A 20,799-nucleotide genomic window follows, 5' to 3' on the forward strand; every position below is an offset into this window, starting at 1 on the left:
TTGGTCGAGGAGCCAAGACTTTGACTCACTCGTGACGTGACGAGTTTGACCCGGAGGAAATTCTAGGCATGTGCTAAGTTTTTTGCGAAAAGAGTTTGACTCGGTGGATATTCTAGACATGCGCTAATAAAAATAATATTTTGTGAAACGTGTGTGTGTGTGTGCGTTTGTCAAAGTGACATATGGGGACATTTTTATGAAATTTCACCTTACATATGAGGACCTGTTGAAATATGAGGACATTTTCCATGTCCCCATATTTCCCGCAATGCTATCGTGTTCTAGACCCTCCCAGCATGTTCCCAGACCAAAAATCTCTAAAGTCTTCATTTGTCAAATTTTCAGAAAAAGTGTGTGAAAGTGTGTGTAATTTTTTGGGTCACTTTCGATTTTGCCCCTAGTGGCCATCTTTGCTATTATGACACACACACACACACACTTGTCCTCATATGTCATATGTCCTCATATGTCATGTGGGGCAGAAACTCACACACTCCAACATTTGAAAAACATATAATCATTACAGCAATGAACATACTTTTGAAATCTAAATCAAGTAACACATTTTCAACTGATCTGATGATCTCAACCTTTTTTATGTTAGTTTTATCTATTCATTTGGTTTATCTGGAGAGGATTTGTGCTGGACAATCAATAATAAAGGGATTATGGTGATGATTTAATCGGTTTGATTCAGTATTTTACTGTATTGGGCTTTTTTCTATTCTGTTGTCTAAAATACAATGCCGCACAATAATTACTTTAAATGTGCCTGAAAAAAACCTTTCAACCTTGATTGAGACAAAGGCGATAATTCAAATGGAATTCAAACTACATACAGTATTTAATATTTTCAAATGGTTACAATAGCACATGATTTTGGTATTTTTATCTTTGGGACAAATTTTGGATTCAATTGGGGATTGTTTTTGGAGGTATTCACTTCACATTGTATTCAAGATGGTTACTTCCGCCCACTGTGAAGAGTCTCGGCGTCTGATTGGTCCAATTTTCAGTTAGGCGCCGCCTGATTGGCCGTTGGATGATGTCTAATCCTAACAGATGGCTAAATCACTAGTTAATTATTTTCCTCATGGAAGTTATACAGCTCACGTATCACACTTAATATTGAATATATATAAAAAGGGTTTTCCAAAAGGACCATTTATAATCGAAATACAAAACTTCACACACGATTTTGAGCACAACAGAGCGCTCAGTGAACAGCACTTCCGGGACCTGCATCACCGGAGGGGGACATCTATCTTGGTCACAAACCATCTTTGACAGTCTTCGGCAGCATGGTTGAATCAGGTGAGCATAAAATGAAGTTTAACGTAATTAAATAGACCAATGTTTTTTAACATAGGAAAATAGTTCATTGTAAACAACAGTTAAATGTTTGTTGTTATTAATTGCAATCAGATTTGATTTTATGAGGTCAAATTAAGCATTTCAGTTCTGGGCCAAGGCCAAGGCATTTAATTTTTTTTTTTTAAAGTTGCATAGAAGATTATAAGTAGCAGTGATTGTCACACACACACTAGGTGTGGTGAAATTATTCTCTGCATTTGACCCATCACCCTTGATCACTATGCTAGTAAACCTTTTCTTAATTTTAAACAAGACAGACTAGAGTTCTTCAAATTGTTTATACTTTTTCTCAAATACAAATATGTCAAGCTGATAAGCACTGTGGAGTTGGCATGTTACTGATATTGTTACATTAGTTCTTTGTTTGAGAAGCTTCATGTCTGCACTGATCCTAAATTTAACAGTTTTTGAAGGGTTTGGTTCTTTGTTTTATTTCTGTGTCACTGACTTTTTTCATTTTTATGTGTGGATTTGTTAGGCGCATCAACACATGATATAGACATCGTGTCCAAAAGAAGAGCGAGACGTAATCCTGAGGCTGAAGCTACCGAGTTTATTTGATCTGGATGTGACAAGTCTTGTTTTAAGGCCCAGTGGATCAATGATTGGAAAGGTATGTCTTGTTATGTAACATATCAATGGTAACTGTATCAACATCTCATTTGGATCATTTCCTTACAGTCTAATAGAGGTTGTATTATATGGCTTTAATTAGAAGTGTTTGGAATGACAGCGTTCCACGTCCCAAGAGCTAGCTTCTGTAGCCGAGGATCGGACCGCCAAGTGCCCTGCCTTCGGCTGCCGCCCAGCTCACAATGCACCCGACCTCTATGGCCCCTCGGAGTCTTGTTCACGAGTGGGGGAAGAGTGGATCGTGAGATCGACAGGCGGATCGGTGTGGGGTCTTCGGTAATGCGGACGTTGTATCGATCCGTTGTGGTGAAGAAGGAGCTGAGCCGGAAGGCAAAGCTCTCAATTTACCGGTCGATCTACGTTCCCATCCTCACCTATGGTCATGAGCTTTGGGTCATGACCGAAAGGATAAGATCACGGGTACAAGCGGCCCAAATGAGTTTCCTCCACCGGGTAGGGGTGCTCTCCCTTAGAGATAGGGTGAGAAGCTCTGCCATCCGGGAGGAACTCAAAGTAAAGCCGCTGCTCCTCTACATGGAGAGGAGCCAGATGAGGTGGTTCGGGCATCTGGTCAGGATGCCACCCGAACGCCTCCCTAGGGAGGTGTTTAGGGCACGTCCAACCGGTAGGAGGCCACGGGGAAGACCCAGGACACGTTGGGAAGACTATGTCTCCCGGCTGGCCTGGGAACGCCTCGGGATCCCCCGGGAAGAGCTAGACGAAGTGGCTGGGGAGAGGGAAGTCTGGGCTTCCCTGCTTAGGCTGCTGCCACCGCGACCCCACCTCGGAAAAGCGGAAGATGATGGATGGATGGATGGATGGTATAACAGCGGTATATGAAAACGATGTTACTAATGCTGTTACTTTTACCGGTAACGAGTAAGCTAATAACTTTTATGTACGCTACAACGCTGTTACGATGCGTTTTATGTAATGTGGCATGCTACTTTTGATGTGATTGTATGTCAACAAGACAGCGTTAGAAGCACAAAAGGGTTAGTGCAGGTAATATCTTTTTACTAATGAAAGCAACCCCCGGAAGTAATTACGAACACGATATCAAATAGAAAGAGGCCTCATCCACACACAAACAAAAACATTCAACAGAACTATCTTAACTGCCACTGCTAAGCTAAAAAATACAGCTGAACTATTCTGCTATGTCTGGGCGCTGAAGTCCCACGTCACTTGGCAAAAGGCACAGCTTTTTAAAGGCACACACACACTCTGCTCTCATGAAATGTCTCTCAACTGCATATGCTAGATATTTAAAACGTTTCTTTTTCAAGTAACACATTAATTACAAACCCCGTTTCCATATGAGTTGGGAAATTGTGTTAGATGTAAATCCAAACGGAATAATTTTTTTTACAAATAATAATTAACTTAGAATTTCATGGCTGCAATATGTGCCAAAGTAGTTGGGAAAGGGCATGTTCACCACTGTGTTACATCACCTTTTCTTTCAACAACACTCAATAACCGTTTGGGAACTGAGGAAACTAATTGTTGAAGCTTGGAAGGTGGAATTCTTTCCCATTCTTGTTTTATGTAGAGCTTCAGTCTCCTCTGTCGTATTTTACGCTTCATAATGCACCACACATTTTTGATAGGACTGCAGGCCGGCCAGGAAAGTACCTGCACTCTTTTTTTATGAAGCTGAACACGTGCTGAATGTGGCTTGGCATTGTCTTGCTGAAATAAGCAGGGGCGTACATGAAAAAGTCGGCGCTTAAATGGCAGCAAATGTTGTTCCAAACAGATGGGTAACTTACAGATGTGTAAGTTACCCATGCCTTGGGCACTAATGCACCCCCATACCATCACAGATGCTGGCTTTTTAACTTTGCGTCGATAACATTCTGGATGGTTCGCTTCCCCTTTGGTCCGGATGAAACGGTGTCCAATATTTCCAAAAATAATTTGAAATGTGGGCTCGTCAGACCACAGAACACTTTTCCACTTTGCATCAGCCCATCTTAGATGATCTCGGGCCCAGAGAAGCCGGCGGCGTTTCTGGATGTTGATAATTGGCTTTCGCTTTGCATAATAGAGCTTTAACTTGCACTTACAGATATAGCAACACACTGTATTTAGTGACAGTGGTTTTCTGAAGTGTTCCTGAACTCATGTGGTGATATCCTTTAGAGATTGATGTCGGTTTTTGATACAGTGCCGTCTGAGGGATCGAAGGTCACAGTTATTCAATGTTGGTTTCCAGACATGCCGCTTACGTGGAGTGATTTCTCCGGATTCTCTGAACCTTTTGATGATATCATGGAGCGTAGATGTTGAAATCCCTAAATTTCTTGCAATTGCACTTTGAGAAAGGTTGTTCTTAAACTGTTTGACTATTTGCTCACGCAGTTGTGGACAAAGGGGTGTACCTCGCCCCATCCTTTCCTGTGAAAGACTGAGCACTTTTTGGGAAGCTGTTTTTATAGCCAATCATGGCACCCACCTGTTCCAAATTAGCCTTCACACCTGTGGGATGTCCCAAATAAGTGTTTGATGAGCATTTCTTAACTTTATCAGTATTTATTGCCACCTTTCCCAACTTGTTTGTTGCATGTTGCTGGCATCAATTTCTAAAGTTAATGATTATTTGCACCAAAAAATGTTTATCAGTTTGAACATCAAATATCAATCAATCAATCAATGTTTACTTATATAGCCCTAAATCACTAGTGTCTCAAAGGGCTGCACAAACCACTACGACATCCTCGGTAGGCCCACATAAGGGCAAGGAAAACTCACACCCAGTGGGACGTCGGTGACAATGATGACTATGAGAACCTTAGAGAGGAGGAAAGCAATGGATGTCGAGCGGGTCTAACATGATACTGTGAAAGTTCAATCCACAATGGATCCAACACAGTCGCAAGAGTCCAGTCCAAAGCGGATCCAACACAGCAGCGAGAGTCCCGTTCACAGCGGAGCCAGCAGGAAACCATCCCAAGCGGAGGCGGATCAGCATCGCAGAGGTGTCCCCAGCCGATACACAGGCAAACATATGTTGTCTTTGTAGCATATTCAACTGAATATGGGTTGAAAATGATTTGCAAATCATTGTATTCTGTTTATATTTACATCTAACACAATTTCCCAACTCATATGGAAACGGGGTTTGTACTTAATTTAATAATTATTTACATTTATGAAAGAGTAATTCTGTTTGTAATATAATTTTTAGTCAAGTAACGACTATTATTATTGCTTTTTAAAACAGATATTCCAAACATTGTTAATTGATAAACTGTTTTATCAGGATATGGTGTATTTGCTCTTGCATCAATTTAAAAAGGTTCTTTTGTGGTCGAGTACCGAGGGAAGTTCATCTCAAGACATGAGCGGGACAAGAGACAGAAACCCTCTATAAATATCTTTACTATTTATCTGGCATTATATGCTCATAATGTTAACAACAAAAAGTGCTGATAATGTTATAATTAATAAGTTCTAACATTATTTGTATGTGTTTTGTTGCAGACACCAACTGTTGATGTTCTATCTCAACATTCTCCAGATTCATGTGACCGATAAACCGACTTCATCCCTCCAACAGGTTATTACTTGACTATTTTACTATCCATCCATCCATCCATTTTCTACTACCTGTCCCTTATTTGGGTTGGCGGGGTGTGCTTGAGCCTATCTGAGCTGTATTCGGGCGGAAGGCGGAGTACACCCTGGACAAGTCGCCACCTCATTACACGGCCAACACAAATAGACAACATTTACACTCACATTCACACACTAGGGCCAATTTAGTGTTGCCAATCAACCTATCCCCAGGTGCATGTCTTTGGAGGTAAGATGAAGCCGGAGTACCCGGAGGGAACCCACGCAGTCACGGGGAGAACATGCAAACTCCACACAGAAAGATCACGAGCCCAGGATTTAACTCAGGACTACTCAGGACCTTCGATTTGTGACGCACATGCACTTACCCCTGTTCCACCGTGCTGCCCTATATCTGCTAAAAACTTGACACAACCTATACTTCAAAAGACATTTAATCCTTTTAACCTCTCACAGATCAGTTTATATGACAAAATTTTTTAAGCGTACATCCATGTTAGTCTGTGGAATTTACAACTCATGTTTAGCAAAACAGGAGATGTTACAGGTCAGCAACATGAATTCTATATGTGATCACTTGTCATGTACTCATATTGTTTGAACTAAAAAAGACTTCAGTGTGTTTCATATAAGGTCCTCATATTTTTCTGAACCACATTAGTGTGTGTTACAATGTTTAATTCAAAGCTTTAAAATGAGTGTTTCAATCCAGGTCCTCATATTTTCTGAACCACATTTTAGTGAATGTTACATTCTTAAATAATAGTCTAAGAGCTAAAACGCTATAATAATCTTTACTGTTTATGTAGAATTATATGCTCAGAATATTATCAACCAAAAGTGGGTGTTAATGTTATAATTAATTAGTTCTGACATTATATTTTTGTGTTTTGTTGCAGACACCAACTGTTGGGGTTCTATCTCAACATTCTCCAGATTCAGATGTGAGCGATAAACCGACTTCATCCCTCCAACAGGTTATTACAAGTCTATTTTTACTATATCTGCTCTAAATGTGACCCAACCTATATTTTGAAAGACATTTATTAATTTTAATCTCTCACAGATCAGTTTATATGACAACATTTTCGTAAGAGTACATCCCTGTTAGTCAGTAAGGAGTTTGGAACTCATGTTTAGCAAAACAGGAGATGTTACAAGTCAACAACATACATTCTACATGTGACCCCTCGTCATGTCCTTATATTGTTTGAACCAAGAAAGACTTAGGTGTGTTTCATATAAGGTCCTCATATTTTCTAAACCAGATTAGTGTGTGTTACAATGTTAATGTCCAAGCTTTAAAATGTGTGTCTCAATTCAGGTCCTCATATTTTCTGAACCAGATTTTAGTGTGTTTTATATTCTTAATTAATTGTCTAAGAGCTGAAACTCTGTAATAATCTTTACTATTTATCTGGCATTGTATGCTCAGAGTTTTATCCACAAAAAGTGCTGATAATGTTATAATTAATTAGTTTTGACATTATATTTTTGTGTTTTGTTGCAGAAACCAACTGTTGAGGTTCCATCTCAACATTCTCCAGATTCAGATGTGAGCCATTAACTGACTTCATCCCTCCAACAGGTTATTACATGTCTATTTTTACTATATCTGCTCTAAATGTGACCCAACCTATATTTTGAAAGACATTTATTAATTTTAATCTCTCACAGATCAGTTTATATGACAACATTTTCGTAAGAGTACATCCATGTTAGTCAGTAAGGAGTTTGGAACTCATGTTTAGCAAAACAGGAGATGTTACAAGTCAACAACATACATTCTACATGTGACCCCTCGTCATGTCCTTATATTGTTTGAACCAAGAAAGACTTAGGTGTGTTTCATATAAGGTCCTCATATTTTCTAAACCAGATTAGTGTGTGTTACAATGTTAATGTCCAAGCTTTAAAATGTGTGTCTCAATTCAGGTCCTCATATTTTCTGAACCAGATTTTAGTGTGTTTTATATTCTTAATTAATTGTCTAAGAGCTGAAACTCTGTAATAATCTTTACTATTTATCTGGCATTGTATGCTCAGAGTTTTATCCACAAAAAGTGCTGATAATGTTATAATTAATTAGTTCTGACATTATATTTTTGTGTTTTGTTGCAGAAACCAACTGTTGAAGTTCCATCTCAATATTCTCCAGATTCAGATGTGAGCCATTAACTGACTTCATCCCTCCAACAGGTTATTACATGTCTATTTTTACTATATCTGCTCTAAATTTGACCCAACCTATATTTTGAAAGACATTTATTTATTTTAATCTCTCACAGATCAGTTTATATGACAACTTTTTCGCAAGGGTACATCCATGTTAGTCAGTAGAAAGTTTAGAACTCATGTTTAGCAAAACAGGAGATGTTACAAGTCAACAACATAAATTCTACATGTGAGCACTCGTCATGTCCTTATATTGTTTGAAGCAAGAAAGACTTAGGTGTGTTTCATATAAGGTCCTCATATTTTTCTGAACCAGAAAATGTGTGTTACAATGTTAATGTCAAAGCTTTAAAATGAGTGTCTCAATTCAGGTCCTCATATTTTCTGAACCAGATTTTTGTGTGTGTTACATTCTTAATGAATTGTCTAAGAGCTGAAACTCTGTAATAATCTTTACCCTTTATCTGGCATTGTATGCTCAGATTTTTATCAACAAAAAGTGGTGAGAATGTTATAATTAATTAGTTATGACATTATATTTTTGTGTTTTGTTGCAGAAACCAACTGTTGAGGTTCTATCTCAACATTCTCTAGATTCAGATGACAGCCATAAACCGACTTCATCCCTCCAACAGGTTATTACATGTCTATTTTTACTATATCTGCTCTAAATTTGACCCAACCTATATTTTGAAAGACATTTAATTTTAATCTCTCACAGATCAGTTTATATGACAACATTTTCGTAAGGGTACATCCATGTTAGTCAGTAGGGAGTTTGGAACTCATGTTTAGCAAAACAGGAGATGTTACAAGTCAACAACATAAATTCTACATGTGAGCACTCGTCATGTCCTCATATTGTTTGAACCAAGAAAGTGTGTTTCATATAAGGTCCTCATATTTTCTGAACCAGATTAGTGTGTGTTAAAATGTTAATGTCAAAGCTTTAAAATGAGTGTTTCAATTCAGAAAATGCAGTGCCTCTTGTTTACAGCCGGTTTTTGCAGCGCTGTTTTCATTGATCAAAGTATTTTTTCGGTGGTCGTGTTTTTGGTACATAACTTGTAAATAGTGCGCAAATAATAGGCTATATTTATATAAATACATTCAAACCCCGTTTCCATATGAGTTGGGAAATTGTGTTAGATGTACATATAAACAGGATACAATGATTTGCAAATAATTTTCAACCCCAATTCTGTTGAATATGCTACAAAGACAACATATTTGATGTTAAAACTGCTAAACATTTTTTTTGCAAAGAATTTAGGGATTTTACCATCTACGGTCCGTAAAATTATCAAAAGGTTCAGAGAATCTGGAGAAATCACTGCACGTAAGCGATGTACTGCATTAAAAACCGACATCAGTGTGTAAAAGATATCACCACATGGGCTCAGAAATACTTCAGAAAACCACTGTCAGTTACTACAGTTGGTCGTTACATCTGTAAATGCAAGTTAAAACTCTACTATGCAAAGCAAATGCCATTTATCAACAAGACAGAGGAACGCCGCGGGCTTCGCTGGGCCCGAGCTCATCTAGGATGGACTGATGCAAAGTGGAAAAGTGTTCTGTGGTCTGACGAGTCCACATTTCAAATTATATATGGAAATTGTGGACGTGGTGTTCTCCGGAACAAAGAGGAAAATAACCATCCGGCGCAAAGTTCAAAAGCCAGCATGTGTGATGGTATGGGGGTGTATTAGTGCCCAAAGCATGGGTAACTTACACATCTGAGAAGGCACCATTAATGCTGAATGGTCCATACAGGTTTTGGAGCAACATATGTTGTCATCCAAGCAACATTATCATGGACGCCCCTGCTTATTTCAGCAAAACAATGCCAAGCCACGTGTTACAAAAGCGTGTCTTCGTAGTAAAAGAGTGCGGGTACTTTCCTGGCCCGCCTGCAGTCCAGACATGTCTCCCATCGAAAATGTGTAGCGCATTATGAAGCGTAAAACACGACAACTTAAGCTTTACATCAAGCAAGAATGGTAAAGAATTCCACTTTCAAAGCTTCAACAATTAGTTTCCTCAGTTCCCAAACGTTTATTGAGTGTTGTTAAAAGAAAATGTGATGTAACACAGTGGTGAACATGCCCTTTCCCAACTACTTTGGCACGTGTTGCAGCCATGAAATTCAAAGTTAATTATTATTTGCAAAAAAAAAAAAGTTTGAGTTTGAACATCAAATATGTTGTCTTTGTAATGCTTTCAATTGAATATGGGTTGAAAAGGATTTGCAAATCATTGTATTCAGTTTATATTTACATCTAACACAATTTCCCAACTTTTATGGAAACGGGGTTTGTATATATATTAGTGCTGGGCAATGATTAACATTTTTAATCGAAGTTAATCGCACTATTTCTCTTATTAATCGCGATTAACTGCATTGTATACGCAAAATCCAATAATGAATTCAAAAGTAGTGTGTAGTGCACCTTTATTGGAATATTCTCCCACATGAACAAAAGCGCCAAAACATTTGTTGTGCAAACACAATTTAAATCAGTCCTTGTTAAACAGTAGCAGTTAAATAGCAAATTTTATGAAAATCAACTCAAAAAATGTAAATACAAACATTTAAGCTTATTGCCACTGCCAGGGTATTTAAGTTATCTTGTTTGTTATGGAAAATAAATATAATCTACATACAAATCTCTGAGCCACAATCATAACATCTGAACAGGCAATTTCTGAGGTAACAGCAGAAACATTTTTTTTTTTATCAGGGATCTTATGTTTAAAAAACTTATATTATAGGTAGTGCGCTGTTTTAGGGAATTTTTGATCAAATTATCCGTAGTAGCAATATTAATAATGTTGTGTTTATTCTGCGTAGTGGACTTAAAATAATTATGACCATATCTGTTTGCTTGGTGCTTTGATAAACTGAACGCATATACATGGTACTATAGTTTAATGTTATGAGCCAGGGGAAAAAAGAACTACCCTACCCAGCATGCAACAGGAGTGACGAGCATGCGCGGTAGCCCGGGATAGGTTGTGTCGCCATGACGGCATCTTGTATGTTGTGATATGCAGGCTCTGAAAGCAAATGTTAAAAACTCAGCCAACACTCCTGGTCTGCATTATTGATAAATAGACAGACAACACATACTCCGCTGCTTCACAAAGCACAATATGTTAAATGTTTACTTTTACAGTTTTCTAATTCTTCCTTTCAGATTGACAGCAGGACAAATCGCTGGAAGTAGGTATGTCTCAAGCTTCTTCCACTTGGTCCACTCCAAAGCGGGGTAAATAAATAATCCACATCATTTACTAGAATATTATATTACGTTTTGCACCTTTTCACTGTGTTATAGTCATTTTTCGTTCAGTAAGAAATTGTATTTTGCCTCCTTTATGACAGCTGCAAAGGGGAAGAAGTGGAAGCAGTTGAATGACACATGTTGCATTTTGTAACTGGCAACAAAGTACCAGGTAAAAAAGATTGTGAAGCCTGCCTCCATAAAGAACTAGTAGCTCTACAGGACAGAGATTGGCTTGCCATCAAGTACTACATCCATAACAGAATTATATTAAAAAAAGGGGAAAAAAATGTTTTCCCACATCTTCTGTGGTAGTTTGAGTATGTTACCAGCAATTAAAAAAGCAAAATAAACAGCAAGCGTTTTGTATTTATTCCAGATAATTCTTAGCGACAAAATCCACAAAAACAATTCAGTTACACTTAGTCGACAATTACATTTTTACCCATGTTTCTTTTAAACTCTTCTTGGTTTTAGATTACAGTAGCATGGTATTGGGATTTTTTAAAATGACAACACATCAACTAAACCAACTCAGGTGGTTTTGTTAAGTCTCTGATGTCATTAGCCTCATATGTCACATGAACCTGAAATCTTTAACACTCTGTGACGTCATGGTTGTCATATGTCACATAAACTTGAAATCTTAAACACTCTGTGACGTCATGGTCGTCATATGTCACATAAACTTGAAATCTTAAACACTCTGTGATGTCATGGTCATCATATGTCACATGAACCTGAAATCTTAAACACTCTGTGACGTCATGGTCGTCATATGTCACATGAACCTGAAATCTTAAACACTCTGTGACGTCATGGTTGTCATATGTCACATAAACTTGAAATCTTAAACACTCTGTGATGTCATGGTCATCATATGTCACATGAACCTGAAATCTTAAACACTCTGTGATGTCATGGTCATCATATGTCACATGAACCTGAAATCTTAAACACTCTGTGACGTCATGGTTGTCATATGTCACATAAACTTGAAATCTTAAACACTCTGGTCTTCATTTGTCACCTAAACCTGACAAGTCCTCATATGTACCATAAAAATCAGGTTCAGAAAAAAACAAAAGAGTTGCAAAAATCTCAATAGACCACTGTGTTTCTAAAATTCTGGTTCACTAACCGTCTGATTCCCAGGCCTGCAGGACCATTGGAAAGGCATGTCCCCATATGTCACGTTTTTGTCATAAGTCCTCATATGTCACCCAAACACGTATGTGTGTGTGTGTGTGTGTGTGTGTGTGTGTGTGTGTGTGTGTGTGTGTGTGTGTGTGTGTGTGTGTGTGTGTGTGTGTGTGTGTGTGTGTGTGTGTGTGTGTGTGTGATGGACAGGTGTGAAATGAAGTAGAGTCAGGTCCCTCCTTAAGGAACTCAGTGACTTGAAAACATTGAATATAACGAAGGAAGGAAACACTGAAAATCATGAAGGAAGGAAACACTGAACATCATGAAGGAAGGAAACACTGAACATCATGAAGGAAGGAAACATTGAACATCATGAAGGAAGGAAACATTGAACGTCATGAAGGAAGGAAACATTGCACATAATGAAGGAAGGAAACATTGAACATAATGAAGGAAGGAAACATTGAACATCATGAAGGAAGGAAACGCTGAACATCATGAAGGAAGGAAACACTGAACATCATGAAGGAAGGAAACATTGAATATAATGAAGGAAGGAAACATTGAACATCATGAAGGAAGGAAACATTGAACGTCATGAAGGAAGGAAACATTGCACATAATGAAGGAAGGAAACATTGTACATAATGAAGGAAGGAAACATTGAACATCATGAAGGAAGGAAACATTGAACATAATGAAGGAAGGAACATTGAACGTCATGAAGGAAGGAAACATTGAACATCATGAAGGAAGGAAACATTGTACATAATGAAGGAAGGAAACATTGTACATAATGAAGGAAGGAAACATTGAACATCATGAAGGAAGGAAACATTGAACATAATGAGGGAAGGAAACATTGAACATCATGAAGGAAGGAAACATTGAACATCATGAAGGAAGGAAACATTGAACATAATGAAGGAAGGAAACATTGTACATCATGAAGGAAGGAAACATTGAACATCATGAAGGAAGGAAACATTGAACATCATGAAGGAAGGAAACATTGAACATCATGAAGGAAGGAAACATTGAACATAACGAAGGAAGGAAACATTGAACATAACGAAGGAAGGAAACATTGCACATAATGAAGGAAGGAAATATTGAACATAATGAAGGAAGGAACCATTGAACATAATGAAGGAAGGAAACATTGCACATAATGAAGGAAGGAAACATTGAACATCATGAAGGAAGGAAACATTGAACATCATGAAGGAAGGAAACATTGAACATAATGAAGGAAAGAAACATTGTACATCATGAAGGAAGGAAACATTGAACATAATGAAGGAAGGAAAAATTGTACATAATGAAGGAAGGAAACATTGAACATAAGGAAGGAAGGAAACATAGAACATAATGAAGAAAAGAAACATTGTACATCATGAAGGAAGGAAACATTGTACATAATGAAGGAAGGAAACATTGAACATCATGAAGGAAGGAAACATTGAACATAATGAAGGAAGGAAACATTGTACATCATGAAGGAAGGAAACATTGAACATCATGAAGGAAGGAAACATTGAACATAATGAAGGAAGGAAACATTGTACATCATGAAGGAAGGAAACATTGAACATCATGAAGGAAGGAAACATTGAACATCATGAAGGAAGGAAACATTGAACATCATGAAGGAAGGAAACATTGAACATAACGAAGGAAGGAAACATTGAACATAACGAAGGAAGGAAACATTGCACATAATGAAGGAAGGAAATATTGAACATAATGAAGGAAGGAAACATTGAACATAATGAAGGAAGGAAACATTGCACATAATGAAGGAAGGAAAAATTGAACATCATGAAGGAAGGAAACATTGAACATAATGAAGGAAGGAAACATTGAACATAATGAAGGAAAGAAACATTGTACATCATGAAGGAAGGAAACATTGAACATAATGAAGGAAGGAAAAATTGTACATAATGAAGGAAGGAAACATTGTACATAATGAAGGAAGGAAACATTGAACATAAGGAAGGAAGGAAACATTGAACATAATGAAGAAAAGAAACATTGTACATCATGAAGGAAGGAAACATTGAACATCATGAAGGAAGGAAACATTGAACATCATGAAGGAAGGAAACATTGAACATCATGAAGAAAAGAAACATTGTATATCATGGAGGAAGGAAACATTGAACATAATGAAGGAAGGAAACATTGAACATAATGAAGGAAGGAAACATTGAACATAACGAAGGAAGGAAACATTGAACATAATGAAGGAAGGAAACATTGAACATCATGAAGGAAGGAAACATTGTACATCATGAAGGAAGGAAACATTGTACATCATGAAGGAAGGAAACATTGAACATCATGAAGGAAGGAAACATTGAACATCATGAAGGAAGGAAACATTGAACATAATGAAGGAAGGAAACATTGAACATCATGAAGAAAAGAAACATTGTATATCATGGAGGAAGGAAACATTGAACATAATGAAGGAAGGAAACATTGAACATAATGAAGGAAGGAAACATTGAACATAACGAAGGAAGCAAACATTGAACGTAATGAAGGAAGGAAATATTGAACATAATGAAGGAAGGAAACATTGAACATAATTAAGGAAGGAAACATTGAACATAACGAAGGAAGGAAACACTGAACATAACGAAGGAAGGAAACTTTGAACATAACGAAGGAAGGAAACATTGAACATCATGAGGGAAGGAAACATTGAACATCATGAAGGAAGGAAACATTGAACATCATGAAGGAAGGAAACATTGAACATCATGAAGGAAGGAAACATTGAACATAATGAAGGAAGGAAACATTGAACATCATGAAGGAAGGAAACATTGTACATCATGAAGGAAGGAAACATTGTACATCATGAAGGAAGGAAACATTGAACATCATGAAGGAAGGAAACATTGAACATAATGAAGGAAGGAAACATTGAACATAATGAAGGAAGGAAACATTGAACATCATGAAGGAAGGAAACATTGAACATCATGAAGGAAGGAAACATTGAACATAATGAAGGAAGGAAACATTGAACATCATGAAGGAAGGAAACATTGAACATCATGAAGGAAGGAAACATTGAACATAATGAAGGAAGGAAATATTGAACATAATGAAGGAAGGAAACATTGAACATAATTAAGGAAGGAAACATTGAACATAACTAAGGAAGGAAACACTGAACATAACGAAGGAAGGAAACATTGAACATAACGAAGGAAGGAAACATTGAACATCATGAGGGAAGGAAACATTGAACATCATGAAGGAAGGAAACATTGAACATCATGAAGGAAGGAAACATTGAACATCATGAAGGAAGGAAACATTGAACATCATGAAGGAAGGAAACATTAAACATCATGAAGGAAGGAAACATTGAACGTAATGAAGAAAAGAAACATTGTACATATTGACGGAAGGAAACATTGAACACAATGAAGGAAGGAAACATTGAACATAATTAAGGAAGGAAACATTGAACATCATGAAGGAAGGAAACATTGAACATAATGAAGGAAGGAAACATTGAGTTTTCTTTTTTTTCCATTAATTTTTTTTTAAAGCCGCAGGGTTCATAGCGTGGGTAAAAAAGCAGCGGCTTATAGTCCCGAAATGACGTTAAACTTTGACTGATTGTTTGCTCTTTGAGCCGAGGTGCCAGTTAATCAATGCCGTGTTTTAGATTTCGGAGAACATTGCAACAAAAGGAGTGGAAAACGGCTAGAAGAGAAAAAGACAAAGGAGTGTGGAGGCTAGCGTCCAGTTGAAGGCGGAGCAAATGAGAAATAAATACCAAAACAAATGAGGTACTTACATCGGAAAAGTATACGTGAAGCCTCGTTAATCCGGCATTGTTGTTCCCGATAAAATCTATGGACACGCACACGACTTTGTTTCCCTTCACTTCTTTCTGCAATTAAAAAAAGGGTGAAAAAGCGAACGGAGCGCGGCTGTCGGATGTAATTAAGTGCTGGAGTCACGCGTGTTTGCATAAGACGCCCACCAGGAGTGTCCACCGCCCGTCACTGCAGCGTGGAACTCGCCGGGCAAATATTAGCCCTGCAACAGTCCAATATCCCGTGCACGTCCTGTTTGTCCACTTCACCAAACTCACGTTTACCGTAAATTATTTCGTGTATAGAAATGTAGCATACGATAATTTACTGTAAAAAAAAATAAACAGTGCAGATTCTTACCATTGGAATATATTTTATATGTGTGTTTAAAAAAATGTGTCAAAAAAAAAAAAATCAGTATAAAAAATGATATGTGTCTAAAAATTCAATTTAGAATCATTTATGTGGTTATGGACGGAACATCCTAATCTATGATTTGACTCCCTAGAACGGCCTTGACGCTAGGACCAGGCTGTTTGGAAAAAATACCTCCCAAGGACAACTCAATCAATGATGGACGCTTTTGACCTCCCTCCCTCCTCAACGACACCTGGGGTCGAGCTTTTTCAGAATAGCCTCAGTCTACAAAAATGTTACACCATCACACCCAAGACAATTGCCCCCCCCCCATGATTAAATGTAACGCGTTTATGTGTGCATTGCAATTAGGTTTTTTTCCCCTGGGTCCAGCATTTGACTGATATTTTTTTTACTCTTCCCCCCCTTTCCCAATATCACCTTTTTCCCACCTTTTTTAAGGAGCGCCGTACAAATGTACTTCTCAGTTCTTAAGTTTCCTGTGCATGTTAAAAATTGACAATAAATAATCTTGAATTTTGAAACATTCAGCATTGAAATGTTAATGATTTATTCTGTCCAGTCTTTTTTTATGTAAGACCCGTGTCATGTGACCTCAAACCTGACACCTCATTGGCTGCTTCTGACACACGATCGATTGCTTCAGTCTCAATTTTACCAGAAGTGAGAATTGCTTTTTCGACAATAAATTTTGCAGCGCTGATTTTTTTTTTTTTAACTCAATTTGTTTATACACTCGGTTTTTTTTTAAACTGAATCTTTATACACACAAATTTTTACACTGGATTTTTACACTGACTTTTTCGAGGCTTGATTTTTTTACAGTGACTTTTTTCACAATTAATTATTTTACACTGAGATTTTACACACTGAATGTTTTACACTGAATATTTAGATACTGGATTATTTTACACTTAATTTTTCACACTGAATTTGTATTCACTTAATTATTTTAAACTTAATTTTTATACACTGAATTATCTACACACTGATTTTTTTTTCCACTGAAAGTTCATACACTGATTTTTTTCGCACTGAATTTTTCTACACGAAATTATTTTACACCAAATTTTTCAGACAACAGTTTTCCACACTGAATCTTTATTTACTGAATTATTATACACTGAATGAGGTGGCGACTTGTCCAGGGTGTACCCCGCCTTCCGCCCGATTGTAGCTGAGTTAGGCGCCAGGACCCCCCGCGACCCCAAAAAAGGAAAAAGCGGTAGAAAATGGATGGATGGATGAATTATTTTACACTGAATTTCTTCGCAATGAAAATTTTAAACTGAATTTTTCACTGTAAATTTTTACACAGTGAATATTTAAACACTGAATTTTTTTACACTGAATTATTTTACACTGAGAATTTTTTCACACTGAATTTTTATACATTGAATTATTTCAAACTTCATTTTCATACACTGATTTTTTTTCAAACTCAATCAATCAATTAATGATTATTTATATAGCCCTCAATCACAAGTGTCTCAAAGGGCTGCACAAACCACAACGACATCCAGACGCTGAATATTTACACACTGAATACATTGAAACTTAATTTTTATGCACTGAATTTTTATACACTAAATTATTTTACACTAAAATTTTCAAAATATTTTTTCTACACTGAATTTTTTCACACTAACTCATTAATTTACAATGAATTATTTTACAAATATTGCTTTTTTCCACGCTGAATTTTTATACACTGAAATTTTTTATACAGAATAGTTTGGTTTTTTTTACAAACAATTTTTACACATCATTTTGAAACCAGGAGTTTTGAAACACATTTTGCTAACCATTTTTTTTTTTTCAACAAAAATATTCAGTTGACAAAACTCTAGCGCAAACACACTTCTATTACATAAATTCAATGTAAAAAAAATAAAAACTTTCGTAATAAAAGGAACCTTTGCACAGCTAAGACGTGTGGGTGCCCAATCAGCTGATGAGTGACAGGTACACTTCCTGTCACAGCGTCATGGCCGCACAGAGCAGCCAATTAGAGGCGACAACTCCAAAGTGAACTTTGCCAGCGTGTGTTCAATTCCTCAAGCTGCTGCAACATGTCGCCAGTCCATGGCGGCCGTCAGATAATGCTAATTGCTTGTGTGGCGTGCTCAGCAGCAACTTATTCCTTTCCACTGTCTCTGGAATTAAAATCATTTACAAACACTCCCGCTAATTATTCTCTGCTTCGTGACTAACGTCCCTCCACCCCTGCCCTGACACCACACACCCCCCACCCCCACCCCCGCACTCGCCACACTTTCTGGGAATGTGACACCTGCGACCCCCCGCTGGGACCTGATGATGACAACACCCGCTTGATGTTTATGCAGTTCGTCGTGCGCCAGGAGACCCTCATTTGTTACACATATGTCGCGCGGATGGCTAACAAATAGTAAAAATGATAATAACAATAATAATAACAAGAAAAAATATAATAATAATAGTTATTATTAGCATTATTTTTTTTTAAATATTGTACTATTCTAATAATAATAAGAAGACGAAGAATAATAAAATTTTTTATTATTATTATCATATTAATTATTATTATTATTAGCATTACTATTTTTGTTAAATATTGTACTACTATAATAATAATAACAAAAAATATAATACAAATTATCATTATTATTATTATTATTATTATTATTATTATTATTATCATATGTATTATTATTATTAGTAGTATTATTATTAGTAGTATCCATATCATTGTATTATTATTAATATTATTATTATCGTTGATGTAATTAAATATATTTATATTAATAATAATAATAATAATAATAATAATAATATTAATAACAATAATAATAATATGGCCATTGCTATATTTTAACTATTGTATTACTATAATAATAATAATAATAATAATAATAATAATAATAATAATAATGATAATAATAACAATAATTGTAATAATAATAACAGTAATAATACTAATGATAATAATTAGTATTATTAGTATTATTTGTATTTCTTTGTTATTATCATTATTGTTATTATTATTATCATTATTATTGCTATTATCGATATCATTATAATATTATAATTGTTAATATGAAATATGTTAATATTAAAAATAAATAATAATAATGATTATAATAATAACCATAATTATTATTGCATAATACATTGCATTATATTAGTATTAATGTAGTTTATAGTAATAATAACAACAACAATAATAATAATAACTTAACAAGCACTGTTATCATTATTGTTTTTAGTTTGTATTATTATTATTTTATTATCATCATTATTATTATACTTTATAATAATAACAATAATCTATTTTAATAATAACAATATAATAATAATAATAATGATCTTTAAAATAATATTATTATTCATAACAAAATACTCATATTACTAATAATGATAGTAATAATAATACTACAATAGTAAAACTAATAAAATAGTATAATAGTAAGAGTAAAATAATAATACAAATAAATAATAATAATAACACAATCTAGTAATAGAAATACTATTACAAACAAAATAATAACAATAAAACATAACAAAATAGTAAACATACTAACATAATATAATAGTAATATACTAATAATATAGATGAAAAATAATAATACAATATAATAATAATAATAATAATAATAATAATAATAAAGTAATATAATAGTAATAATAATAATAATAATAATAATAATAATAATAATAATAATAATAATAATGGTATTAATAATATTACTACTACTACTACTAGAACTACTACTACTAATAATAATAATAATAATGATAATAATAATAATAATAAATTAATATAATAATAGTAATAATAATAATAATAATAATAATAATAATAATAATAATAATAATAAGTGTGGGCGTAAACAGGAAGAGGAAGTCATGTTATTAGAAGTGCTGGCAGTGTGTTGGCCTCCACCAGGCGTCTCCTAATCAGCGGAGATAGCGCAGTAATTAATGGCTTTTGTTAATTGGGTCTTTCCTCCCCGAGGACGTCCTCCCCCGCTCACGTCTTCAAGCCAGGCCGCCTCTGACATGGCTCACCGTCATCCTGCTGTTTACTACACACCCTGAGGACTCGCACCGCTTCTCAGATAGTAAGTCATGATCCTGCCAACATTCTCATACGCTTTCTTTACTCTCCTCAACATCATCTTTGCATGTGTCACCACATCCAGGTGTCACCCAGGTGTCACTCAGGTGTCACCACATCCAGGTGTCACCCAAGTCTCACTCAGGTGTCACCACACATAGATGTTACCACATTCAGGTGTCACCCAGGTGTCACTCAGGTTTCACCAATTCCAGATGTCACCACATTCAGGTGTCACCCAGGTGTCACCTCATGCAGGTGTCACCACATCCAGATGTCA

General features: G+C 35.9%; 2 long non-coding RNA genes across 2 annotated transcripts; both read left to right on the forward strand.

Moving 5' to 3' along the window:
* The first annotated feature begins 812 nt into the window (after positions 1-812).
* LOC133546065 (uncharacterized) lies at positions 813-7,177 on the forward strand. The gene is made up of 4 exons (XR_009804978.1): positions 813-1,987; positions 5,497-5,572; positions 6,489-6,566; positions 7,100-7,177. It is a non-coding gene; the product is annotated as an uncharacterized LOC133546065 (long non-coding RNA).
* Positions 7,178-7,831: 654 nt separating this feature from the next.
* LOC133546016 (uncharacterized) lies at positions 7,832-11,404 on the forward strand. The gene is made up of 3 exons (XR_009804962.1): positions 7,832-8,399; positions 10,965-11,036; positions 11,153-11,404. It is a non-coding gene; the product is annotated as an uncharacterized LOC133546016 (long non-coding RNA).
* The last annotated feature ends 9,395 nt before the right edge of the window (positions 11,405-20,799 follow it).

Source organism: Nerophis ophidion, linkage group LG29 (genome assembly GCF_033978795.1).
Source record: "Nerophis ophidion isolate RoL-2023_Sa linkage group LG29, RoL_Noph_v1.0, whole genome shotgun sequence".
NCBI lineage: Eukaryota > Metazoa > Chordata > Actinopteri > Syngnathiformes > Syngnathidae > Nerophis > Nerophis ophidion.